The sequence below is a fragment of the Suncus etruscus genome, chromosome 9 (assembly GCF_024139225.1).
Source record: "Suncus etruscus isolate mSunEtr1 chromosome 9, mSunEtr1.pri.cur, whole genome shotgun sequence".
Classification (NCBI taxonomy): Eukaryota; Metazoa; Chordata; class Mammalia; order Eulipotyphla; family Soricidae; genus Suncus; species Suncus etruscus.
In genome coordinates this window covers 13379764-13405362 of record NC_064856.1, presented here as the reverse complement: position 1 = coordinate 13405362, position 25599 = coordinate 13379764, and the positions used below count along the sequence as shown (strand labels likewise).

Genomic DNA, 25599 nt, shown 5'->3' with positions numbered 1-25599 from the left:
CCCTGCCCCCAATAGTTTGTGTCCTCAGCTAATGCTGGAAGCAAGTGCCGAGTGGAGGGGGACAAGCGTGCCATGGACCTCGAGAAGGGCTGGGATACAGGTGGATACCGGGGAAGGCAGAAGCCACACACTTCCTAAGGGTCTGGTTGGGGAAGCAGTGGAATAAGGCACTGAAGATCTGTCCTGCTGAGTCCTCACTGCAGGGGTGGGATAGGGGAGCAGCACAGAGCACTAGGGCCCAGGCAGAGGCCCAGAACCTCCCTCTGACTAGCTGCTTTTCTTACTCAAGGAGCTGAGAACCACAGTCCTGCTGAGGTCTAGAAGCTTCTAGAACCTGGACAGGCCTGACAGGCCCATGGTGGTGCTGAGATACTAGGCCCTATGTAGCTGCCAGGCCAGGGTGGTAGAGGCAGGAAGAGGTGAGGAGAGGGGGATGACTTGGAGGAGCATGGGGGTGGGGTGCCTGGGCCCAGCCCCCAAAGCATACACAAACTGGGCAGTGCCTGAGGCAGAGAAGAGATGGGAAAATATGGTGCTGGGGCTGGTGGGCAGCCTACAAGTTGGCTACCCCTCCCAGGTGGGTTGCCCACAGCCCCCCAAACACATGGGGACTTTGTGACAAAGAGGATATCCTAATGCCAAAAACAAAATCCAGGTATGCAGTGAAGCTCCAGGATCCCTCTCAGCACGTCAGTCCTGCTGACAGAGAAAGGCTGGCACCAAGCAAACAAGGCTGGGCTAGAGCCTCGCTGGGGCACTGGAGCACAGGAGGGTAGGAGGCACCTAAATGCGGGGCTCTTTCCTGGGGGTTCAGATATAGGGACAACATGATCCCAAGAGAAGACAAAACAAAAGGGAAATGTGAAGGGTGCACATGGACGGCCTCATGGATCCTGGCTATAGAGAAAGGGCCTAGTTCTGCCTGCAGCCCATTTTGAAGGCTGCAAACTTCAGGGGCTGAAGAAAAGGCTAGAAGATGGGGAGCATCTTGTAGAGTTTTATCCGATGTTGTGCCGGTCTCTTCCTACTCAGAAAGAATGGCTGAGAGACTGGCCACTTGGGAGGGAAAAGCCCCCCAGGTCACATGCTACCCACTTCAAAGCCCTCCAACCAACCCCACGTGGGGTTTAGAGAAAATAACAATAAACAACAAATCGGAAACACACAAAACAGAAATCCTTTCCTTTTCTCCGAGACCTCTTCCTACTTCTTCATAAGGGTGTGATAGTCCTTCGGGTGAGCCAGAGAAAAAAAAAACAAAAAACCGCCCACACAGGAAGGGGTACCAGGCCCACGAGCCCTGAAAGAGGCAGACACACAGGGATTTTTGGGGTGATGGAGAGACCTGATTCCCAGACACCTCCCTCTCCCCTTCCCTGACAGCAGCACAGAAGGTGCCAGTGTTGCGGGGAGGTGGTGCCTGATTGCTATGTCCCTATACAACCCTTTCACGAGGACGACAGTGGCCAGTTCAGATCACACTCCCTGTTCTTAGGGCAATAGTCACCATGGGATCCCAAGAACCTGGGCAGTCTCCATGACCCTGACAACTTGACAGGCACATCCGGGAAGCGGAGGCAGAGACTGGAGATGGGGACAGCGTGGCTTTCACATGGTGACAGGGATCCACCGAAGAGCCAGCTGCACTCTGGGCAGAGGTTTGGCACGAAGGTTTTCCTGGGGTTACCGCCTTTGGGGGAAGGCCACAAACAAAAAGGGCAGTGTAAGATGGTCACCTCTACCTGCCACCATCCTTAGATCTGGGTGGCACAAGGGATGAGGGGAAGGGGTTGGTAGAAGAGGGATTAATTCTTCTTGGGAGTCCCAGCGCCTCCCTCCATGGAGGAAGAACAAGACCATGGATGCGTGTGGTCTCCTTTCTGAAGTTCTCAGGCTGTGCCCCTCCTCTTCAAGGTGCTTCTTCGTCTCTGATCGGTCCTGAGGCCCAAGGGCTGGCTGGAAGCAGTTGAGAGTCCAACGGCACCTCCATCTGGTGGGAGATGGCTCAAAGGTCTCTGCAGGTCTCAGTGACCCACCTCCCCAATTCACAGTCCAAGAGAAACCCCAGGTGGTCCAAGGAGGGGCAGGCCCTCTCTGGGTAAGTGAACTGAGAGACATGTACAGACAGATGAGAACATGAAAGGACAAGAACGAATCAGCCCCCAACCGCTCAGAAAAATGCAAAGTGAAATTTATACACAGGCTCTGTCCTTAGTGTTTCTTCAGAGAAACTGGTGCCTGTCCACAGCACGGCTTCTTGCTCTTCTACATCTTAGTCATGTACACTGGGGTGTGGGGGTGGCAGTGGAGGGGAAAGAAGAGACAGTAACGTATTTAGAATTTAGCAAAATGAAAGGAATAGAGGAGAAGCCAAAGAAAAGCTTCACAGTGCTGGAGACCCAGGGGTCGGGAAATCGCCAACAGCCACACCACCACCTGTACCCTTTGCCATCTTCTGTGCAGACTTGAGATTGTGGGTCCAGAGGATCAGCCTGTAAGACAAAGGCAGGGGAGGAGTGGACACTGGTTAGTGGACTAGAAATCCTGCTTGCAACCGTCGTCCAGCCCAACTGAGCATAATGAGTTGTGCTGCGGCTGAGCAAAACACACAACACACAAGCACACGCACACACAAATAATATGGCTTCACTACTGCCCCCTGCTGGAGACACTCGCCATCTCCCTTTCAGATGATGTGACTGAGGTAGACTCCCAGCTACAAACCCAATCAAATTCCCGTCTCCTTTTTGACCCACAAGTCTCAAGCAGCCCCACCACAGAGATGCAATTTTCACCTGTGGCTCCCCCTCGACTATACTGGGCGCCCTTGTCCCCCATGAGAAGCTCTTCTCTAGATTATTCCTAGTTTTATGCAGAAATGCCTGTTCCCTCAGTTCCCTTTTCTCCCCTCGACCCCCAAGCCAGCTGTATGCAAGCAGGGATGCATCCCTAACTCTCTCCTGCGTACTTACCTTGCTTCAGAAACAAGACTCCGGGCAAGCCTCAGAACCTGGCAGTGCTGAGCTGTGTGCTGCCCCCTTGGCCTTACTGCAGACGCTGCAGCGGCGAAGAGGAAGGTTCTGAAGGTGCTACCACGTGATCCTGGTCTCACCTATGTCCTCTGCTCCTTGGTCTCATCACCTGAACCTAATTCCACAGGTGACTCAGAATAAACATATGTGAGACTCCAAGCTGAACCCAGCCTACTGGCTTTCACGCGGGAAGAGCCTTGGGGGACAGGTCTCACCTCAGAAGTCTATCCTCTGCCTTTGAGGCACTTGGTCTAAGAGGTCCCAGAGTTCAAGTTGTTTTTGAAAATGGCCCGGCCCGGGTGGAGAGTGAATATGGCCCACCTGAAGCCAAGCAAGCCTGACTCACAGGAGCTTCCAACACTGGCTCTCTTCTGAGGGACAAGCCAGAGGCGCTGTGCTGGGAGGCCTTGGGAAGCCTGTGAAGGCTGTGGGGTGGGGGATACTGGACAACTCATGTCTTCCATTAAAACAGGGGATGACTCTGAGATCTGTGTGGAGTGATGACCAAAAAGTGCTCGGTGCAGAGCGGGAAACAACACCCTCCATGAGACTGCCCAGGCCCTCTGAGGAATTAGGAAGGAGCTGGCTGGCTCTCAAGGGCTTGCCAGGTGCAGGTGCTGCAGGGAGGCAAGTCTCCCAGTATCTGGAAGACAAGTGTGGGTGTGTGGGTATACATGTGTGTATAATTCCTATAATTCCTCTTCTGAAAAGCTGGTTTAGCAGATAATCCTAAATATGAAAAGGGCTTTATGAATAAAGATGGTCATTGAAGTATTATTTAAGTGAGGAGGCAACAAATCACAAATCCCCAAATAAGAGACTTGAGCAAAGGCTCTATCTGCTCGATGACACACTGCAGGAGAAATGAAAGGGCAGAGGCTTCAGAACCACCTTATGGGAGAACCACTTTCTGGGCTTAAGTGGCAAACAGTGGGCTGTGCCCACATTCACATGGCAACAAGAATCTCTGAGGAGAGGGAGGGAGGGCCCGGCAAGCACAAACCCAGGCAGTGCTGAGTGAGGGTGCGCCCTGACCCTCTCTCTGGCTTTGTCTGTAATATGGCGTGCTCCCATCCTACCAGTTTTGCTCTGTAATGAGAACAGTGTCGTGCTGGCAGACTCTAGCTCCTCACAAGCCAAGTGCTCCAAGAGAGCCCACTTGGACCCCGGGCAAGTGAGCCTGTCAGACTCGGGGTCTCAATGAGTTCAGTGGGACAGTCCCGGCATGAATGGAAAGGACCAGACTGCTGAGGCTTGGCCTTGCCCTTGACATGCAATTTGTCTGCTGTGTCTGTGACTCTATTTTCTTTTCATGTGGGCATCACACCTGGTGGTACTCAGGACTCTTTTCTGGCTCTGTACACGGACTATATAAGGATGTGAGGGATCAAACTCGGGTCAGCCAAGTCAAAAGCCAGTGCCCTTTTGGTTTCTTTCTTCCTCTTCTTACTACTTAGGCTTTTGGCAAGATCCTTCATCAAATCCAACTTATCTAATTCTCCAAAGTATGTTCATTCGGGTTGCACTTAGTGTGGTCCCGTAGGCTCAACACCTCAGCAGCCCTCGCCAGCCCTGCTGGAAATGAGGCACACCTTCACTTGGCAGCGAGATGGGAGGGAAGACCCAAGTCCGAGTCCATCCCACCACCCGCACACACAGCTCCCGCTTCTGACATGCACCAGCATGACATACAGAGCTTCCAAAGAGACAAGAGCTTACTTGGGGCTTAAGTCCCTCTAATTCCTTCCTCTGGAACACAATCTCCCAGAAAGGGACTCGCGGTAGGCTGGCTTCAGGTTCCTCTGAGCATGTATGGGGTCTCAACCCCAGCTTCTGCAAGGATGGGTGTGTCACTGAGACACTTGGCAGCATGCAATGATCAGACATTAATTCTGGGGGCCAAAATTAGCACAGCAGTAGGATGTTTGCCTTGCAAGCGGCTGAACTGGGATGGACCCAGGCTCAATCCCTGGCATCCCAAACCTTCCAGGGGCGATTTCTGAGCGCAGAGCCAGGAGTGGCTCCTGAGCACCACCAGGTGTGGTCCAAAAACTAAAAGAAAAAAAATTAATTCTGATTTGACCACGTCAGACATCTGTGGTACTTCCAGTAGCACTTGCCCCAGCTACGTTTCTGGGGCACAGGGTCACCAGACAACGAGCAGAGTTCAGACAAGACGGGCTCCATGTAGTCTGTGCACCACAATGCATAATTCCCATGATAAAATGCAAGTAAATGTAAACAGGCTGTGCTTATGGGGTCCATCTTCTACCCCCATTTTAAAACTGTATTTGTTTGTCCTTTGAAATGTGTCAGACTGGTGATCACAGAATTCCAATACACAAATAAGTACATCCCTGAGAGTCACACTATGTTCGTTCTTTCCTTTGTCTTCAGTTTGAGGGTTGTGCACCACATTTGGCAGAGTCTAGGATTACCGTATGGTGCTAAGACCGAACGCAGGTCTCTCACATGTAAAGTATGCCCACTTAGCCCTTGAATGATCACTGTGGACCAGTGAGGTGACTTATAATGGCAGGTTCAAATCTGAGCCCTTCTCTTGACTGGAGTCCTCCCCTCTTACTGGAACATGGATGCGTGGTTAAGGGCATTTTGAGGATCTACTGAAATGAAGAGGATTTGTTCAAGGAAAAGGCCCTTCTCAGCATCTAACTTGTTAGCTGCATTACTGGTGTAATCTGGTTCTGAAATTCAACTCTATTTTGTTGTTGTTGTTATTGTTTTGGGGCCACACCCAATGGTGCTCAGGGGTTACTCCTGGCTTTGCACTTAGAAATTGCTCCGGGCAGATTCGAGGGACCATCTGAGATGCTGGGAATTGAACCCAGGTTCGTCCTGGGTTGCCCATGTGCAATGCAAATGTCTTACTGCTGTGCTATTGCTCTGGCCCCTCAATTTAGTATCAAAGAATTCAGGAAAGTGTCAGCCCTGTGTCAGAGGTGGTGATGGAAAGTGGTTTTACACTGGCTTGTCACTGAGTCAGGTAAGCCTCAGTCAGACCATTACCACAACAACCCCAGGATAGCAGCCAGATGCTAGCTAAGACTGGGAGACTGCTCAAAGGGCTGGAACATCTGCTTTTCCTGCAAGAACCCTGGGTTCAATCCCTGAAACTGCATGATCCTCGAGCACCACTAGGTATTTATCCCAATAAAATAGAATTGGAAGATGATGACAAAGATATCCTTAGAACCTGCTAATCTGCTCAGGCAGGCTTCAAGATGGGGAAAACAAAGCATCTGAAATACTTCTCCGTGGTCCATACAACAATCTAAGTTACCCAAAAGGATGGCTACACCCCATGTAGCCAATGTCACAGACCCACGGGGGGCACATGCACCAGAAGCCAGTTAATAGCAAATTGAATCTCTATCTACAGTGCAAATTTCTGCTGACCAGAGGAGACAGTCATCTGGCGATCACTGTGGGGTGACAAAGGGCAGGTCTCTTCTCAGGAGGATTAGCACAGACTGACTCATCCTTGACTTAACATACCAGTTAGCTGCTGGGCTGTCAGCCCTCTGGGGTTCACAGCCCCGACACTACTGTCAACTCCAATCAGTGAGATGAGGGTGGGAAGGCACAACGGCAGCTACACTTACAGTAGTGCTGAGGCCAGGCAAAGCTGGGGTTGCTGTGCAGTGCCAGCCCCTCAGCATAGTGGATGGGGGCCTTAAGAGTGGGTACAGAGATAAACAGCATCACATCCTAGGGAAATGAGAATGGGGTCCCTCAGGCTTGGGAAGGCCTGAGGGCTGAGCTAGAAGGCCCAGCTCTGATCAGCACCGGTTTTCTCAATTTAGAAATGGTAGAAATGGGGGAGCATCCAACTTTGTAGTGTGTGTGAGTGTGTGGGGGGATGACGGGCGGGGTAGAGTGACTATGCAGGTACCTAATATTCGGTGATGGCACCCCAGTGCATCAATGGTGCTTACTGACCAGGCATGGAACAGCCATATCCGTAGCAGCTGTGCTGAGGTGCTTCTGATCATATCCCCCAGACTTTAGATTCTTTCAGGACAGGGCAGTCTTGTGTGTCTCAGGTGGCACAAACTGGGGGACTGCTGGTACTTGGCGGTAAAAGATGAGCAGGCCTTCTGCACATTCCACTTAAGGGGGAGTTTGTTCTTCTAGAGCAGGGGTCCTCAAACTTTTTAAACAGGGGGCCAGTTCCCTCAGACCACTGGAGGGTCTGACTATAGTGAAAACAAAACTTATGAACGAATTCTTATGCACACTGCATATATCTTATTTTGCAATGAAAAAACAAAACAGATACAAATACAATATGTGGCCTGCGGGCCATAGTTTGAGGACCACTGTTCTAGAGGACAAATGTGAGACTTGCAGGTCCAGGGCACAGTCAATGGCAGAATGAGAATGGGCAGACATAAACCTAGGAGGGGGCTCAGAGCAAACAGTGGTCTACTTAATCTCAAGGCTGTGAGGAAGTTGCACCAGGACAGTGGCTGCTTCTTTACAGTTGTTTGTACAGTGGCAGTTGTTTAGGTTGTTCTAAACACAGGGGCTCCCCCTGGCCACTACAGCAACCACATCACCACAGCTGCCTGCTCTGGAAGATTTTACTTTTGATTTGCCCCAAATGCTGAGGTTCGGAGACCAGGAGAGATCCTAATGTGGTGCATGTTACATGGATGAGCATGCGCAAGGCCCTAACTCCAATAAGCATGGCAGGTATATGGCCCTGGTAGTACCCAAGGTACTGTAGGCCCTGCTGGGCCAAACACTGCTGGGTATGTCCCTGATTAAAAACAAAGTGAGGGGGCCGGAGCAACAGCACAGCGGTGGGGCATTTGCTTTGCAAGTGGCTGACCCAGGACGTAACCTGGTTCAATCCCTGGCGTCCCATATGGTCCCCCAAGCCAGGAGCAATTTATGAGCACAGAGCCAGGAGTGTCACTGGGTGAGGCCCAAAACCAAACCAAACCAAAACAAAGTGAGAGACAGGAATGATAGTACAGCAGGTAGTGCGCTTGCTTTGCTCATAGCCAACCAGGTTTGATCTCCAACATCCCACAGGGTCCTTCAAGCACTGCCAGGAGTGATCCCTAAGTGAAGAGTTGATGGTAACCCCTGAGGTTAGCTAGGTATGACCCAAAAACAAAAAAGCAATAAGGTTTGGCTATCTCTAGGAACTAGTAATAAGCAAGACCGCCCATATATCATCCCTCCTCTCCAACATCACTCCTGGCATCTGGGACATGAGGAGCCAGTCACGGGAGGGCATTGCAGTCTGTTTTCTAAGCACCATAGCTGGTAAATTGATACTGGGTAAAAAAACACTAAGATCAAATAAGTGGGGCAACTGTTGGTTTCCAAAAACAACTCTGGTAATTGGCTATAGGCTACTGGGATTCCCTAATTCCCATCTTCAACTTATGAAGTATGACAATGAAATGAAAGCTGCCAATGGCCTCAATTGGTCCCCAAAGAGACTGAGGTTCAGCTGCAACTGCTGTGATGAGCAGACGCCACTCTGGGGAGCCACAAGGCTGAGTGGGGTGTTGGGGGTTCTCCCTTGGGGCCCTATGCCAAGAACAAGAGGGCTATGGGGCAACTCAGGGGACAGGTTGTGCTTCCAGCTGTGTGCAGGACAATTTGTGGTCACGACAGGCAAGAGTCCAACAAGGTCAAGCCCGCAATGGTCTGGGTGCAGGGAAACATATGGGATCTGGTTACAGCAAGTGGCCGAAGCAATGCACTGGGGGACCTGGAATTCTCCCAGGGAAAGGCAAGGGCACTGCAAATTGTTAGTGAGAAGTGAAGTGAAAACAAATGATTAATCTGGGAGGATCTGGCAAAAACAAACAGGATGGGGGGCTCTACCCAGAGATATCATTCACCCAACTCTCACTGCAGGCTGCTGATATTGCCTCCATTTCTTGTGCTTCGGTCTGTACCACAGGATTCCCTGAGCATCCTTTTACAGGGAAGGGAATGGGGATGGCAAATTTGCCAATAAGGAACTTGCCCAGCCTATAGTAGAAAACAGGCTTTGAAGTTCTATGAGCACCACTGTCTTGATGATATGGAAGCACAGGCTCCTAACTGCCTTCAGCAGCTGTCATCCATTCTTCCTTCCTTCTTCCTTCCTCCCTCCCTCCCTTCCTCCCTCCCTCCCTCCTCCCTCCCTCTTCCTTCCTTCCTTCCTTCCTTCCTTCCTTCCTTCCTTCCTTCCTTCCTTCCTTCCTTCCTTCCTTCCTTCCTTTCTTCCCTTCCTTCCTTCCTTCCTTCTTCCTTCCTCTTTTTATCTTTTGTTTTTTCTTTTTTCTTTTTTTTTTTGGTCACAGGGACAGCACTCAGGGGTTACTCCTGGCTCTATGCTCAGTAATCACTCCTGGCAGGCTTGGGGGACCAAGTGGGATGGCGGAATTCGAACCACCATCCATTCTGGATCACCTGTGTGCAAGGCAAATGCCCTACTGCTGTGCTATCTCTCCAGCCCCCACACCATCCATTCTTGAGGTCATCTTAAGTCCATTGCCACTGGCTCAACAGAACCAGCTTGCTCCCCAAGTAGATTTGGGAATACGGATACAGGACTGTTGCCCCTGGACTGGTTCTCTGCTCACCCTGACTCATGGTGACATTGGGTGACGTTCCTCACACCTGGGAAGATTCAACAAGATCTGAAATGGAAGGAGAGTGCAGATGAGCCTGGTTCGTGCACACTAAGTCACACTTCCAGATTTCCAGGGGCTGGGAGGCAGCAGCTGAAGGGTCATGGGCACATGCCTGACTCCCAAGTTCTATACTTGGCGCTCAATGCTCCCCCAGCACCCCTGATGGCCTCAAGCACTGCTAGGCTGGAGCAGTGTTACCTCACCAGCCAAGTTCTGGACGCAGGCCAGGTGTGGCCCTGACCCTGATTACTGTTTGGGAGGTTTCCATCCCTCCACCCTGCAAAAAGCTCCAGGATGCACACCAGCTTGTTCCCACGACCCAGAAACAAATACAGTGATTGCTAAGTTACTGGCAAGCTACAGAAGATCAGTCATTATTTGCTAAATGAATGCACACATGCCCCCTACCCAGATCCAGACTGATTTCCGGGAGATCGGAAGTGGGCACAGCCACTCCACCTGTGCCCAAAGCCGTGGGTGAAGGGGGCTGAAGATGGCCCTGAATGCCCTTCCCAATCAACCTCCTGTCAGATTCAGCAGGGTCCCTTATACCCAGAGCCTTGAAGGCAACTGAGATCAGAAGCCTCTCTGCCCTGCCATCCTTTCCTTAACCAAAAATAGAAACTGGTTCCCCAATTTACAAATTAAAGTGGCTCTCAAAATCAATTTTATAAAAGCGAGCAATCATGGTCCCGATATTACATAAGTACAAAAAATAGAGCAAGGGATGTGTGCATCAGCCAGCTGCTTTCTCTAGAAGCACCGCATACCATGTGACAGGACATTGCACAGGTTTTTTCAGCTCTAAAAAGTAAACACAACAACAAAGCACTGTGTTCCTGGGCGCTGATTAGAGCTGAGAGCATATGCGGATTCAGACACAGAAGGGCCAGGCACATCAGTCATCTAATGAGAAGCTGACTGCAGAGCACCAGGCTGGGCAGGTAGCCCCATCACAGGGGTCATGTGGTGTCTGCGATCAGCCCCAAGACATTCTGCAGCCTCCAGTGACCCCACCTCTCAAAGCTCACCCCAAAGAGCCCCCGAGGAGGGGTGTATCAAAATACTTCTAAGTGGGCCAGAGCAAAGTATAGTGAATAGGATACTTGCCTTGTACATCGTCCATGTGAGTCGGTGCCCCATCACCCCATATAGTTAGTTCCCTAAGCCCAGCCAGGAGTGATCCCTGAGCACTGCTGGACATGACCTACACAAAAAAATCAACATAATCCACCCCATCTATGCACCCTGGTCCCCCACTACCCTCTCCCACTTTGCTGTCTTTTAAATAACTCTCCCGTCCCTACCTAAGGACTCCCAGGATAGCCAAGTGTGTCATCATTGAGTCATATTTCCTTTGCCTCTTGTATCGGTCCTTCAAATCCTTCCCAATCCCCCACATGTATCTGGAAGGTACCATGGCCGAGCAACCCTAGTGCTGGGAGTGGTGCCTAGCTCCCATGCCAGCCTGCTCCAGTTCTACTTGGCACTCAGACAACACATTTCTGGAGAGAAGATGCCTCCAGCTCAAGCCCTCATACCACATGATTTCCCCCAAGTACAGTAAAGTGCAAGCCCAGAGCACTGAACCAGGAGTACCCTCTGAATATCTTCTGCTCTGGTACCCCAAAACCCAGACCCGCCTTCTGATGATTTCCGTGACCTATAGTAGCATCCACCTCTTCCCACCACCTGATCTACATACAATAGCTCTGAAGACAGACCTGTGGCTAGAGATCATTGACCTACAGAGCCGGGCATGATCAGGTCTGGGCTAGGATCCCTTCTCTTCTCCTCCTCCCCTCTCTCTCTGTCCTCACCATCTCACCCCTCTGCTTGGCACCTGTCTTATCCTTCATGTTTTAGTGTCAGAAAGAAATACTGAGCACCCGAGGTCAGAGCGGTGGCGCTAGAGGTAAGGCGTCTGCCTTGCAAGCGCTAGCCCCCAGGAAGCAAGGGGGTGCAGGGTCATGCCTCCCCTACAGAAACAATGCCCAAAGGGAGAGACCTCACATGTCCACTGCCATTCAATGAGAAGCAGGAAGGCAGGTGAGTGGGTACCTGACCTTTAAGGAGAGGGGGGCCTCCCTCTCCTGAGCTAATTCAAGCAACCAGGAAAGATGGTTAGTTCAATGCTTGGACCTGATGTTGCTTAGGGAGCCCTTTCCAGTGATGCTAGAAATAGAAACTCATCACCCCCCCACCCAGACATGGGCCCCCAAACCATCACTAGTCTGAGACTCCCTGGTGTTCTAGATGTGAATGCCTAGATCAAAGTCTCCACACTAAGTCATGCATAAGTCTAAACCAGGTCTAGAATCTGGCAAGACCTGGGTCTCAATTCAAGCTTCCCGAGGGCAGTGAGTGGGGGTGAGAGCAGAGGCAGCAGCTGGCTGCATGTCTAACACCCAGACATGAAGGACCATTCCTTGACCATTGCCTGACCGGGCAAAGTAAAGATGGTTTCGTCATCTGCATGGGCAGCTTCAGTCTCACTCAGAGGAAGCACCATCTCCTACCTGCCAACTCTGGGCAGAGGCCAGGCTCTTTGAGAGGCCTCAGCACTCAGCTATCTCAGGGCCACTGTGTTGGCAGGTGGGAGTTTGAGAGAAGCCAGGAAAGCAGACAAGAGTTTATGGCCATATCTAATATGTGAGTGGGCTGAGGTCAGAATCCCAACTGACTACACAGAAATTTCTATCATGACACCCTCAGTTCATTCCATGGAGGAAAGTTTGAGTTGGAAGAGCTGTAAGGGGGTTTGTCTTGCACATGGCTGGTGTGGATTAAACCTCCAGCATTTCTAAGGTCCCCGAGCCTGCCAGGGGAGGTTCTTTTTTTGTTTTGGTGGTTTTTGGGTCACACCCGGCAGGGCTCAGAAATCACTCCTGGCAGGTTTGGGGGACTATATGGGATGCCAGGATTAGAACCACTGTCCTTCTGCATGCAAGGCAAATACCCTACCTCCAATGCTATCACTCCGGTCCCAAGGAGGTTCTTGAATGTAGATAGAAGTACTGAGTACCATTGGGTGTGGGTCCCCCCAAAAAAGTATGAATGGGTGGGAAATGGGAGTTTGAGCTCTGCCCTTCCTAAATGAGAGTACTGGAGTCCCAAGGCTTTATGCCCTGTCTCGGGAAGGGGGCTTGGGGGGTGCCCAGCCCCAGAAGCTGAGCTTCTCAGTTGGGGGTATCTGGATTATGATTTTGGGCTAAAGTTGCAAATAACTTTAGGGGAAGGTGAAATCAGTCTGTTGTTTGTTTGGGGCGTGGCAGCTTCGCTGCATGTCTGCTACCACATGCAAACTATGGGTTCCTTCCAAACAGCAGTCACATCCAAGCTACTGGTTACTAACAACAAATGAGGAATCACTGTGACTTCCAGTCCTCTTTAGATTTGGGGCAGGGCTGGGCAGGCCTTGCTGCTGAGGTCGTGGACACTGCCAAGATCTGAGAGCATGTCACTTGGAACCCCAGCAGTCTGCCAAGTCTCACTCTCTGGGAGGACATGTCCTGGACATGTCTGGCTCAGGGTGATGAGGGGACAACAGAAGGGTGCTATGTGTGAGACTTAGGGGTGTTCTTTTTCCTGAAAGGAGGGAAGCAAGTGTAGTGAGTCAATGGGCTCACACTGTCTGACTTTTTACAATGGATAGTGTCAACAAAGGTCACCACCCAACACATGAAATCGACCCCCCCAAGTCCTGTCATTAGGAGTACACAGCTGCCCACACACAAGCACACACGTGCACAGGATGACCTGCCCCAGCTTCTCTGCGGCTTCCCAAGGCAGCACAACTGAAGCGGAACAACCATTTATTCCCTCTTGACTGCCGAGTGCCCGGGGCTCCAGCCCATTCCTTCAGCCACGTCCCCAGACATCACTTTCTTTTACAAAGAAACAAAATACAGAATTCTGACCTGTGTGCAGCTCAGGCGTGAGTTATAGCTTTCCCCTGGCACCTCTCACTGAAAGTGAAATTCCTTTCGAGTTGGGAGATTCATTGCAGTATTTTATGGTATCGATTTCTTTTAAACTTGGCTGGCAGCTTTAAGGTCTGCCCGACTTCTGAATTCCAGCTATGCTGGAGGACTCAATACCCCACCCTCAGGAAACAAAAAGGAAAGCTGGGAGCTGGCACGTGGCTGCCCTCTTTGGTCATTACCGTCCCCAGCCCCTGCAACCCATAGGGGAATCTCATTACTTATGTGAATAGCTGAGTCCTGAGCTGAGAGTCTCAGTGTCTGCCAAGACCTGATAGGTGCCTCCTCATTGGTCACCTTGTTACACATTGTTCCCCAAGCCTCCCTCCAGGAACCTTAGACATCTCCTTCAGAACCATTTCCTCCACTTTATCTGGGTCTGCCTCTCCCCCTGGCCTCAACCAGTCCAACTCATGTCCACTGATAAGATGAAGCAGCTTCCGACATTCCACACGGGGCACGTACCTGCCCAAAGCCTTTACTAAACTTGCTCTGGGCCCAACTTCATCAAGGAAAGCTACAGAGACACCATCCTAAGTGTTAGGGCTCTTGGGCCGAACCCACTCGGTTTGGGGCTTAAGGGAAAGCCAGACAGCTTACTTTTTACTCCAACCCTCACATCTGCCAAGAACCAAGTTAAAATTCACCTACAACAGTCTAATGCCAGAAGCAGCAGAGGGTGAGAGGATGTGAGAGCCTGAGGTCAGGCCCTATTGTTGGACCGAAATCCACTTCAGTGTGGTGTCCCCCTAGGTCAGTGGTCAGCAACCTGCGGCTCGAGAGCCACATCCGGCTCTTGACACTTTTAATTTGGCTCTTCTGTGTGCAGAGCAGCCACTCCAGGAGTCAGCAATCTGCTCCTAGCCTCTGTCAGTGTGAACCCCATGTACAGCCCCGGTGGCCAGCTCCAAGAGTATAAAAGAGTATAAGATGATACCCAGTATCAACCCTAAACAAAGGTGTTCCCCCAAAGTCATCCTTTTTTAAACCTCTTCCTTTGATATGTAAAAGCCCACTGAAATGTACTTTTGTCTCTCTCTCTCTTGACCTGAAGCCTCCTGGTATTGGGAATTGGTTTTAATAAAGAAAGAGGTGTTCTAGCTTTTTGGACTCAAGGCAGAGAGTACAAGGTAAAATGCCATGGACTCCATGATCATCCTTTCCTGGCTAGCTTGGTTTATTATTTCTTTCCTGCTACCCTGCTTCTTCAGACCAGGTTGGGTAGGGTTTAGAAATATAGTGCCTGGAGTGATCTTAAAACACATAATCTATTTTTGCACAAGAGTGGGCATCTTCCATGAAGGGATTATCAACCCAGAGTTTTCTTTTCCGTAGATTCTCATGTTCAGAGTACTCATGATTAAATTGTGAGCTAATGCCCTTAAATGCTGTTTTTCATATTGATTATGACTTTCTGCATAATATAAGTGCCAATCAGAAATATTTCACAAGAGTGGAAACATTTCAATATCTCCTCACACACAGCAATCCCAAAATTAGATTCTTTTTTGAACACATCCATCTTATGTCTCACTGGAAAAACTACTTGTGAAACTCCCCTGCAGAGAAATATTAAGTTCATAAAGAAAATGAACAACGTTTGCCAAATACACAAGCTTAGCTACCCATTCCTTGTCCAATTGGGGCTGTACAAAGTCAGAGTTCTGCTCTCACAGGAACTGCACTACTTCTTCCCTCTTGCCAACAAGGTGAGAGAGCACCTTTCCCCTTAACAGCCACTTCACTTCATCATGGAGAAGATGCTAGTAGTGGGCATCCATACTCTTACTCAGGGTGATGAATAGCCTGGATTTGATCACAATTGTGAATTTCACAAATTATCTTTACTGCGTCATCTGTCAGAGTTTAGTTCAGCAGGGAGTTTTTTTGAATTCAGTCTATCATACAATGAGTGGATACAATGTACGGGTGTGCAACTTCTGTTTTTTGTAACTACACAAAAACACTGAGCCATGCACAGTACATCATCTGTACATACATCAACACATCAGATTATTATTCTGAGTGAAATGAGTCAGAAGGAGAGGTGTAGACACAGAAAAATCATTTGTGGCATATAAGAATAATAAATGGCAATATGGTAATAATATCTAGAGAAAATAGGGATGAGGGATGGGAGGACTAGTCCATGATAGGAAGCTTGCCATAAATAGTGGTGAGATTAGTCAGAATACAGAAAGGTACATTATGACATTGATAGTTGGAACTTATCACTCTGGACAAGAACTGGATGCTGAAAATGGATAAGTGGCATGCATGGTACCCTTTAATTAACAATATTGCAAACCACGGTGTCATAAAGGAAGTTCTGCAAACCTCAGTGTCATAAAGGAAAAGAGAGATAGAGAGAAAAAAGGAAAATGCCTGCCCCTGGCATAGGCAGAGGAGGGTGAAGTGGGAGAAAACAAGGGACATTGGTGGTGGGGAAAGTGCACTGGTGAAGGGTGATATACATTCTATGATTGAAACTCAAGTATGAATAATTTTGTAACAAATATGCTTAAATAAAAATTATTTTTAAAATGTTTCAGGCACTCTATCAAAATTCCTTTATGATATATCATATGCCTTTAACAAAGTACCATTTTTATTTTTGTGTGTATTTTAGCTTGGTTTCTTGCAGCACACACTAAAGTGTCAATAGGTTTTTTTCCTTTCAGTGAAATCACTACTTTTCTCTGGAACACTGTTTTTGTTTTGTTTTGTTTTGTTGGTTTTTGGGTCACACCCAGCTTTGCTCAGGGGTTACTTCTGGCTCTTCGCTCAGAAATCGCCCCTGGAAGGCATGGGGGACCATATGGGATGCCAGGGTTCGAACCACAGTCCTTTTGCATGAAAGACAAATGCCCTACCTCCATGCTATCTCTCCGGCTCCTGGAGCACTGTTCTTGCTTTTAAAGATTGTTAAAAGGTTTTTCTCTTTTACCTGTTTCATCTCCATATTGTAGGATTTCAAATTTTCAGCACATTTTGGAAACATTTTTAAATGTTTTGCTTCCTTATTATCAGAAATCAAAGCATTTTTCCTTGAGAAGGGTGTTCACTATCCAGAATTAACAAATGATCAGTGGATTCAAAAACTGTATTTCATGGTGTATGTTACTTCACATCTAAATCAGCTTAATCATAAACTACAGGGGAAAGGAAACACAATTTTTTCAATGTTAGAAGAAGTTATTTCATTTGAAAACAAAGTATCTGTTTTTGCTCAAGATTTTGACAGAGAAACTTTGATTCACTTTCCAAACCTGTTGAGACATCGCCAAGAAAATAAGTCCGATATTGACATTACCTATTTTAAAACAGCACTTTTAAATATGAGGGAAGCTTTTCTCAAGAGGTTTCAGGATTTCAGAAACAGCAAAGTGACGTTAGCCTTTGTTAAAAAAAACCTCTGGATGCCACTGTAACGGAACTAAATTTTTCTCCCTTTGAAATCGGTAGCTTTGCATTGGTAGCTTTAAAAAACAAAGAACTATGGAGCTCGAAATTTGGACGTCTTTGTGCTAATTTAGAAAGTTTGGAAAACACCACCAAAAACCAAAAAAAAAAAAAAAAAAAAAGTTTGGAAAACACAAATGTGAACTTAGTTCATAGCACAAGTGGTCTGCTTTGAAAGACCTGGAGAAGATATGTTGATTTTTAACACCTGGAATAGTATTCCTGACTCATATAATCAACTAAAAAAGCTAGCATTTGTTCTTTCCTTGTTTGGGTCTACATATTTATAGGAACAATCGTTTTCAAGAATGAATCTTATCAAGAGTAAATTGAGAAATCATCTCATCGATGAGAACCTGGAATCGTGCCTAAAATTAAAAACAACATACAAACCTGACTTACTCAAACTATCCAAGGAAATGCAAGGCCATTGTTCATATTAGTTTGTGACTTTGTCAGTCATTGTCACAATGTAATTTTCTCTACATTGTAAAGCAAATTTTATGGAATGTAACGTTATCGATAAATAATATCTTTCTAAAGTTTTTATTACTTGTGTTATTTGTATCCTCCCGACCTATGTGGATAGTTGCATACAGAATATTCTCACTACTTTTCTCTGGAACACTGTTCTTGCTTTTAAAGATTGTTAAAAGGTTTTTCTCTTTTACCTATTTCATCTCCATATTGTAGGGTTTCAAATTTTCAGCACATTTTGGTTATCAAGAGGAAACTAAAAACAGTGTACCATCATATGTATTTTCAGTTTTAAAAATGTGGCTCTGGGAGCAGGAGAGATAGCATGGCAGTAAGGCGTTTGTCTCTCATGCAGAAGGTCAGTGGTTCAAATCCCAGCATCCCATATGGACCCCTGAGCCTGCCAGGAGCAATTTCTGAGCATAGAGCCAGGAGTAACCCCTGAGAGCTTGTGGGTGTGACCCAAAAACCAAAACAAAACAAAAAAAAAAATGTGGTTCTCAAAATAAATTTTAATCGTGGTTTTCCCAGATTTGGCTCAGTTGGAAAAAAAAAAAGGTTGCCGACCACTGCCCTAGGTGGTCTTTGGGTCACTGACCTACCCCTGCTCAGGGTTTTTTGTCTACTGTCCAGCTCTTGGTTATGTGGAAGCCTTCTCTCCCCAGTTTTGCCTTCCCTGTCTCTGTCTGAGACTGTCTCAGTATAACCAATGAGTCCCCTGTAGAGGCAGGCCTCAGCTCATAATTAATGTGGTTACAGCTCATAATTAATGGAGTGGAAGGTTTTCCTGGGCATGAACAGTGTCAGAACTGGGGTGTCTGCATCAGGGCAGAACTGTACCCTAATTTCTGCTGAGATATCTGACATTGCTGGAGGCAACCCCTCTGGGCAGCTCAAAAGAAAACTATCCGAAATGGCTTTTAAACGGATTGGTGGGGCTGAAGAGATTATACAGGGGTTAAGATGCCTGTTTTGAATCAGTTCCACAGGGTCTCTTAAGTACCACCAGGAGTGTCACCTGAACCAAGGAAGGAAAACTCCTGAACACTATCAGGTGTGCTCCAACTGTCCCTCCCCCAAGTAAAACAGAACAAAATGTATTATACAGGGCAAAGGGAAGGGTAGATACCTTCTTGTCTAATTTTTCTTGGGGGAGGAAGGGTGTCACACCTAGCAGTGCTCAGGGGTTATTCCTGGCTCTGAGCTCAGAAATCGCTCCTGGCAGGCACAGGGGACCATATGAGATGCTGGGATTCGAATCATCATCGGTCCTGAATCGGCTGAGGGGCCGGGCGGTGGCGCTTGAGGTAAGGGTGCCTGCCTTGCCTGCGCTAGCCTTGGACGGACCGCAGTGCGTCCCATATGGTCTCCCAAGCCAGGAGCGACTTCTGAGCGCATAGCCAGGAGTAACCCCTGAGCAACACCAGGTGTGGCCCAAAAAACAAACAAACAAACAAACAAAAAAAAAGTCTGAATCAGCTGCATGCAAGGCAAACGCCCTATCACTGTGCTCTGTCTCCAGCCCCTGTCAATCTTAGTGATTCCCAGCACTAACATCTGCTGGATGAAAAAATCACAGAACAGCCATGCAAAGAATGTAGCAATAATATATGTAAAGTACTTAATTTGGGAATGACACTGAAAGTGCCAGGCAGGATCTTGGCCTGCACAAAGCTGGAAGCAAGTCTGAGAAGGATGAAATGTTTCTGTTGGATGGAGTGTCTTCTGTCCCTGGGAAAGAGGAAATGAGTAGTGGAAGGACCCCAACCAGTAGGCAGCTCTACATACAGCTGGGTGATTATAAGGTTGGGTTGAAACATCCCAAAGGAATGATCTCTGGGCTAGGTGGGGCCTTAAAGAGGGAGTGGTGGGAATGTAGCTGACCTGGGGCATAAATGCTTTGATGTCCCGCAGAAGTTCAAGAAACAGACTATCCCTGGAGTCCCCACGACATAACTAAGGCAGATTCCTTTGTTGATGCTGGCTTCAGCCTCCAGCTGCCAATAGTAGGAGCAAAGGCCCCATCTGGGAGCCACCTGGCCTTTGTAACACCAGTCTTTCCCCGACCTGGAGCAAAGCTCCCAGAAAAACACAGTAGCCAGAGGCCCCTTTCCAGTTCAAGGCTGCCCTATGGAGTCACTCTCAGAATCAACCCTCTGGGAGTTGTTGGCTAGTTAGCCCGTCTTTCCAAGCTGCATGAAGTGATGGGAAAACATGCTGAGGCTTTCTTCTATTTGGCTTGGGTTTAGTTTTTTGGTGGGGTGGGGGGCTTAAAGGGTTGGGTTTTTGGGCCACACCCAGCCACACTCAGAGGACTAAATGGGATGTCAGGGCATGTGATCCGGAGTCAGCCATGCACAAACCAAACACCCTACTACTCTCCTTAAACCTACTAAGTGCAAGGCAGTGTCCTCATCTTTAATGTGGTGCTCATAGGGTTTGGTTATGAAAAACAACAGAAATGCCTGGTTCAAGGAAGCAATATATAGGTTCAATAGCTCTGGACTTAAGACGTGGGTTCAAATCTCACTTTTGCTTCTATGACCTTCAGAAGTCACTTGAAAAATGTAAATAAAATAATGATCAAAGGAGACTCAACACAGAGCCAATTATTAATGATCATCTTTGGCATGTTGCCCTCCCTTCAGAGCCTGACTCTGACCCGGAGAGGGGAGACTCCAGGAGTCTCACAGCCCTAGGAACCAAATCTCCCCATGGGCTCCTCCTGCATGGCCCACAGGGAGGGACAGGATCTCCTGAGCTTCTGGTAAGCTCATACCAGGGAGGGGCCTCAAAGCCTGATCTAGCTAGGTCTGGGTTCCCAGACTTTCAACAAACACCCCTGTTTAATTTAGCCTTCAGGGACGGTTTTGTTTAAAACAAACCACATTAATCCTGTTCATCCCTCCCCCCATTTTCCAATAATCTTTCACTAAACTGACAATGTGATTCAATCTGGAAATAATTCTAGCAAAAGGCAGACAAAAAAAAATCTTGATGGGCCACTCCAGCTGCATCAGGCCCAGACAAGATATGGAGTGTCAGATGGCTCATAAAGTTTTGAATTCCTGAAGACTGTATAGGACCCAGCAAGGTTTTTAGGAACACCCCTCCCCCAGAAACACCAATTTTATAAAACCACAAATTTCATAAAACCAAAGCTGAAGCATGACTCCAAGGGTTGATGCGGGTCATCCAGGATGGTAGCCCAAAGCATGTCTGTGCATATGTACATGTCTGTGTCTATATAACTTTGTTTATTACTTTAATAAGAAATCTCATCCATTTTTTCTCAGGTGTTAGACAGCCATCAAGATAATATAGGCAGCAAAGAATATTTTCTATGACCCTTTGGGTCACACCAACATCTGATTTCCCTCAGCAGGCTTGAGCTGCCTACTCCAAATACACATCATCCAAAGGACCTGGCTCTAAAAAGCCCTAGTAACCAAGGTTTGTGTATTACCAGCAAACTTGGCCATGAATGTAGATGCCCTCATCCCACAACACCCGCCCAGTAAATGTGGGTTGTGGCACCTGGAACATCAGTTTGGCTGCTTTCCTGCTATGGGTGAGGATGTGGTCTGCTAGTGGGAACCATTAGGAATTACTACACATCTTCCTAAAGCGACAAATGTGGGTGAGATGAGACCCATGGTTGAGTAATATTTAAACACAAATACTCTTTTTTTCTTTTTTTCTGGAACAAGTAACTGTACAGAATTGCCCTGAGCAGCTTTTGGTGGTTTTCTTTTGGTTTGTTTTTAAGTCATTTGGTAATCCAGAAGATACTAAAACTTATTCTTCTGAGGGGCATATAAACAACACAACATAGAAAAGTGTTTAATACCTAACTCAAACAATGACACTGAGGCAGTTTATAAAGTGAGTGCACCTTCATAACCTCTTGAGATGCTCCCAACAATCTCAGTACAACAAACGAGCTACTAAATTTAAAGATAAGATCACAGCAAAGAATGGAGCCATAGCGGTAACACAGCAGGTAGGGAGCTTGTCTTGCTTGCAGATTCAATCCCCAGCATCCCATATGGTTCTCAGAGCACTGCCAGGAATAATCTCTAAGCACCACTGGGCATGTCCCCAAAACAAAAGTTTTGTTTTAATTAAAACAACAACTACAAAAAACACTGCACTAGAAATGACTTGTTTAAGGTCACACTGATAGAAATGGAATTCAGTTCTGGAGAGTCCACTAAATCGAAGTTCTTAATTTTTTTTTTTTTTTTGCCATTTGTCCATTTGTATCCCCTTGTTTGCCCAAAAATAAAGCACAGGCAGTATCCAAGTACTGCCAGAAACACCTCAGATTCTTACACAACTGAATTTTGGTAACTGCATGTTCAGAAACTTTTTATTGTGCCCAATACTTCATAAACCCCAAATTCAGTTGTGTGACCCCAAATAGACTTCCACTAGATGAAGAAGCTAGGCATTAAAGAGCATTCTTATCACAGGAATCCCATGGTTTCAATGCATGAAAGGAAATTCCATAAATGGAAATTTGTTGTTATAAAATTTGGAAACCTGTGCTGGCAAGAGTACACAGTAGCACAGAGGGTAAGACACTTGCCTTATGTGTGGCCACACTTAATTTGTTCCCCAACAGTGCACAGGGTTCACAAGCACCATCAGGAGTGAGAGAGCAAGTAACCCCTGAGCATCGCTAGGTGTGGTCCCAAAACAAAAAACGGTATTGGAAACCATTTAAGACTCAACTTAAGTACTACTCTGTTATCTGCAATCTTTTTTGGGGGGGGGAGGGGCACACCCTTTTGATGCTCAGGGTTACTCCCGGCTAAGGGCTCAGAAATTGCCCCTGGCTTGGGGGGACCATATGGGACGCTGGGGGATTGAACCACAGTCCTTCCTTGGCTAGTGCTTGCAAGGCAGATGCCTTACCTCTAGCGCCACCTCACCAGCCCCTGTTATCTGCAATCTTTTTTTTTTTTTTTTGTTTTTTGTTTTTTGGGTCACACCCGGTGGTGCTCAGGGGCTACTCCTGGCTGTCTGCTCAGAAATAGCTCCTGGCAGGCACGGGGGATCATATGGGACACCGGGATTTGAACCAACCACCTTTGGTCCTGGATCAGCTGCTTGCAAGGCAAACACCGCTGTGCTATCTCTCCAGGCCCGTTATCTGCAATCTTACATCACTGAGGTGTTTCTCGTGGTTCCTACACTGCTTGACAAAAGGTCTACTGGTAAGTTAGCTAGGAATAAGGTTTTGTACTTTTATTAGTTAAAAAGAAAAAAAAAAAAAGAAGAACACCACTCTTCTTTGTGGCTCTAATCATCCAATCATCTACTTTAGTATAGTAGGCATTTCCCACCCCCTATTCTCAGACTCCAGAGATTAAGCATGATGTGCTCTGGGACAGAAGAATCAAATCTGTCCCTACACTTAAGACCCTAATTAATTCCCTTTCCTCTGGTCTCTATAATCTCATACCATTGTTCTCCAATTTATTCGCTGGCAACTTTATCCTCTCGAAGGCTTCCAGGGCTAAAAACCCATTCTCCTTTCTTTGCTCTCAAACCTTTCACTGAATCAAACAGAAATTCTTACTGGCTGACTTGAACATTCCCCCCAAAACCAAATCAAGGCCTCCCCTCAGTATTGTTCATTATTTGGATTCTGGATTAAAGGGATCTCCTGACAACTCACCTGTCGCCTGTTACCTTATGTTGATTACAGTGGTGACCCTCTCAGAAAATAAGATGAGAAGACTGAAAACACAGAGTCATATCCCACCCAGTAAAGGCTCAAATCCTTGGAATGATACTCAGGACCACTCCAGTTGGCTCCCAGTTTGCCACTCTCCATTCTCCTAATGGGTCCTCTCTCTCCAAAAATAATCACAACTTGCCCCTGAGCTCTTTGTAATCATTACCCACAGCAGGTCACTTTCTCAAAGAGGACCACTCTGCTCTTTTCTAGCTTTCTGATCTTTACCCAGCTCTGGTCTTCCTCTGCTTAGAATTGAAACACTACCTTATGTATTGTCTATCCAATAGAATATAAGCTCCACAAATGTAAGCATTTCAGTATGTTTAGCTCAACATCTTCTGTATCTTAAGCAGTCTTTGGCAAGTGGTTTCCCACTAAATATGAGTATGAGGAATTAGCCTCTCCAACTGTAAAGCTGCATTGGAGATGGGGAAAGGGTTTGGACTCAACAGTTCATCCAAACTCGAATAAGATCAAAATTTTCTTTAAACAATTTATTTGACTCTTCTGACCAGCTACTGGTCATCAAGATCTGGGTCTAGACCCATAAATACATATGCCTTTTAAATAGAAGAGGGGCTGGAGCAGTAGCGCAAAGCAGTAAGGTGCCTGCCTTGTTGGTGTTAGCCTAGGACAGCCCACTGTTCAATCCCCTGGTGTCCCTTATGGTCCCCCACGCCAGGAGCGATTTTCTTAGAACATAGTCAAGAGAAACCCCTGATCATCACTGGGTGTGGCCCAAAAACCAAAAAAGAAAAAAGAAAAGAAAATGGAAAAAAAGGACAAGGAAGGAAATGGCCAAGGGAACACCAAATGACCATTTACTGGCTATTAGCTGCCAGGGGAGCATAGCAATAACTCTGTTCCTACAGTTATCACAAGATTACCTATTTCACTTACCAAAAAAGAATCGCTCCTATTTAGCTAATGCCAAAATAGCCCAGCACAGATTTCGAATACGGATGTCCAAATGGGAGTCTTGATCTCAATGAGTTGTGACAACTCCATAATGCTAACCCAAATTCAGGTCCTTCTACCCCAAGGCAAACTTGAATTCTAAGAGGTTTTCTTAGAAGTGGAAAAGATGGGCTAGAAATGGGAAGAGACAGCATGAAATACAATTAAAACGCTGTCTAGCCAACCCAGTTAGGGTTCTAACATGATACTCCACCAAACTGAGTTTTAGGGACTAATACTCTTTTATTCAAGGGCAGCAGAATAAACTGGCCTGGCACTTGGAAGGTACTCAATGTTTGCAGATTAAAGAATTGTTAGTGACTCACTCCAAAGATAATTTCAATGAGAACATTACGGCCATAGCCAGGTTCAACTAAGTATTGACTAGTTCTAGCTAGAAAGGGAGAGACCAAGGACCAACTGAACTGACTTGGTAGGTGAAGGGCTTCTTCCCGGTGCCCACTGGCATCATCCTCATCCATCACCTCATCTCTTATCCACCACTTTGGAACTCAAGTCAGTTCTATAAATCTAGCCAGCCAGGCAACTATCACCTAATCTCGAGATTTCATCAAAATAAAAGGGCAGTTTAAATTCAGCTCAACTACTAAAACTTAGGAAAGAAGGAGGGAGGAAAGGGGGACATGCGAACAGCATATACCTGCCCATCCAGAATACTGGATGAATGACTTAGCACCTTACAGGGTTTGAAAGGTGAAACACCTTTGAAATGGCACACGTAAGAACAGGCACATATATTGGTTCTCTCATTCACACGAAACTAGGCCAGGGGTTTCTGTTTAGGAAATAACAGGCACAAGTGGGCTCCCAGCATTCAATCTTGTGTTCAATTCAACTTGCACATGCTACAGCTATTTGGAGGCTGGAGAAGGGGCTGGTCCATATTAACTCTGCTCAAGGGGCCATGTGAGCTGGTGATCGAACCAGGGTTGGTCCCATGCAAGGCAAGTGTCTCCTCTTAACTCCACTATCTCTCCAGCCCATACACACAACAGTTCTTGTTGAAACAGTCCTTGTTCTCCTCTGGTGTTCAGATGACCCCAGATTCCTATGTTGGTCAAGTTCAGGATCTTGGTTTCTTGAATTTCTAGTTCTATTTCTCTCACTTACATCTCAGGCTCTGTTCAGACTGAATTACTACAGCTATTCCTGGTAGAAAATACCCATTTTTGGATATTCTACCTCAGCTGTTTGTTTGGTTTTTGTTTGGGGGCCACACCCAGTGATCCGCAGGGGTTACTCCTGGCTATGTG

General features: G+C 47.2%; 1 protein-coding gene across 1 annotated transcript in view; it reads right to left on the bottom strand.

Annotated features, from left to right (window-relative positions):
- Window positions 1-1284: 1284 nt before the first annotated feature.
- Window positions 1285-25599, bottom strand: part of STK35 (serine/threonine kinase 35) — a 42771-nt gene continuing 18456 nt past the window's right edge. Inside the window, exon 3 of the mRNA XM_049779354.1 lies at window positions 1285-2492. The gene's annotated coding sequence lies outside the window, so the exon portion shown is untranslated. The remainder of the gene's footprint in view (window positions 2493-25599) is intronic.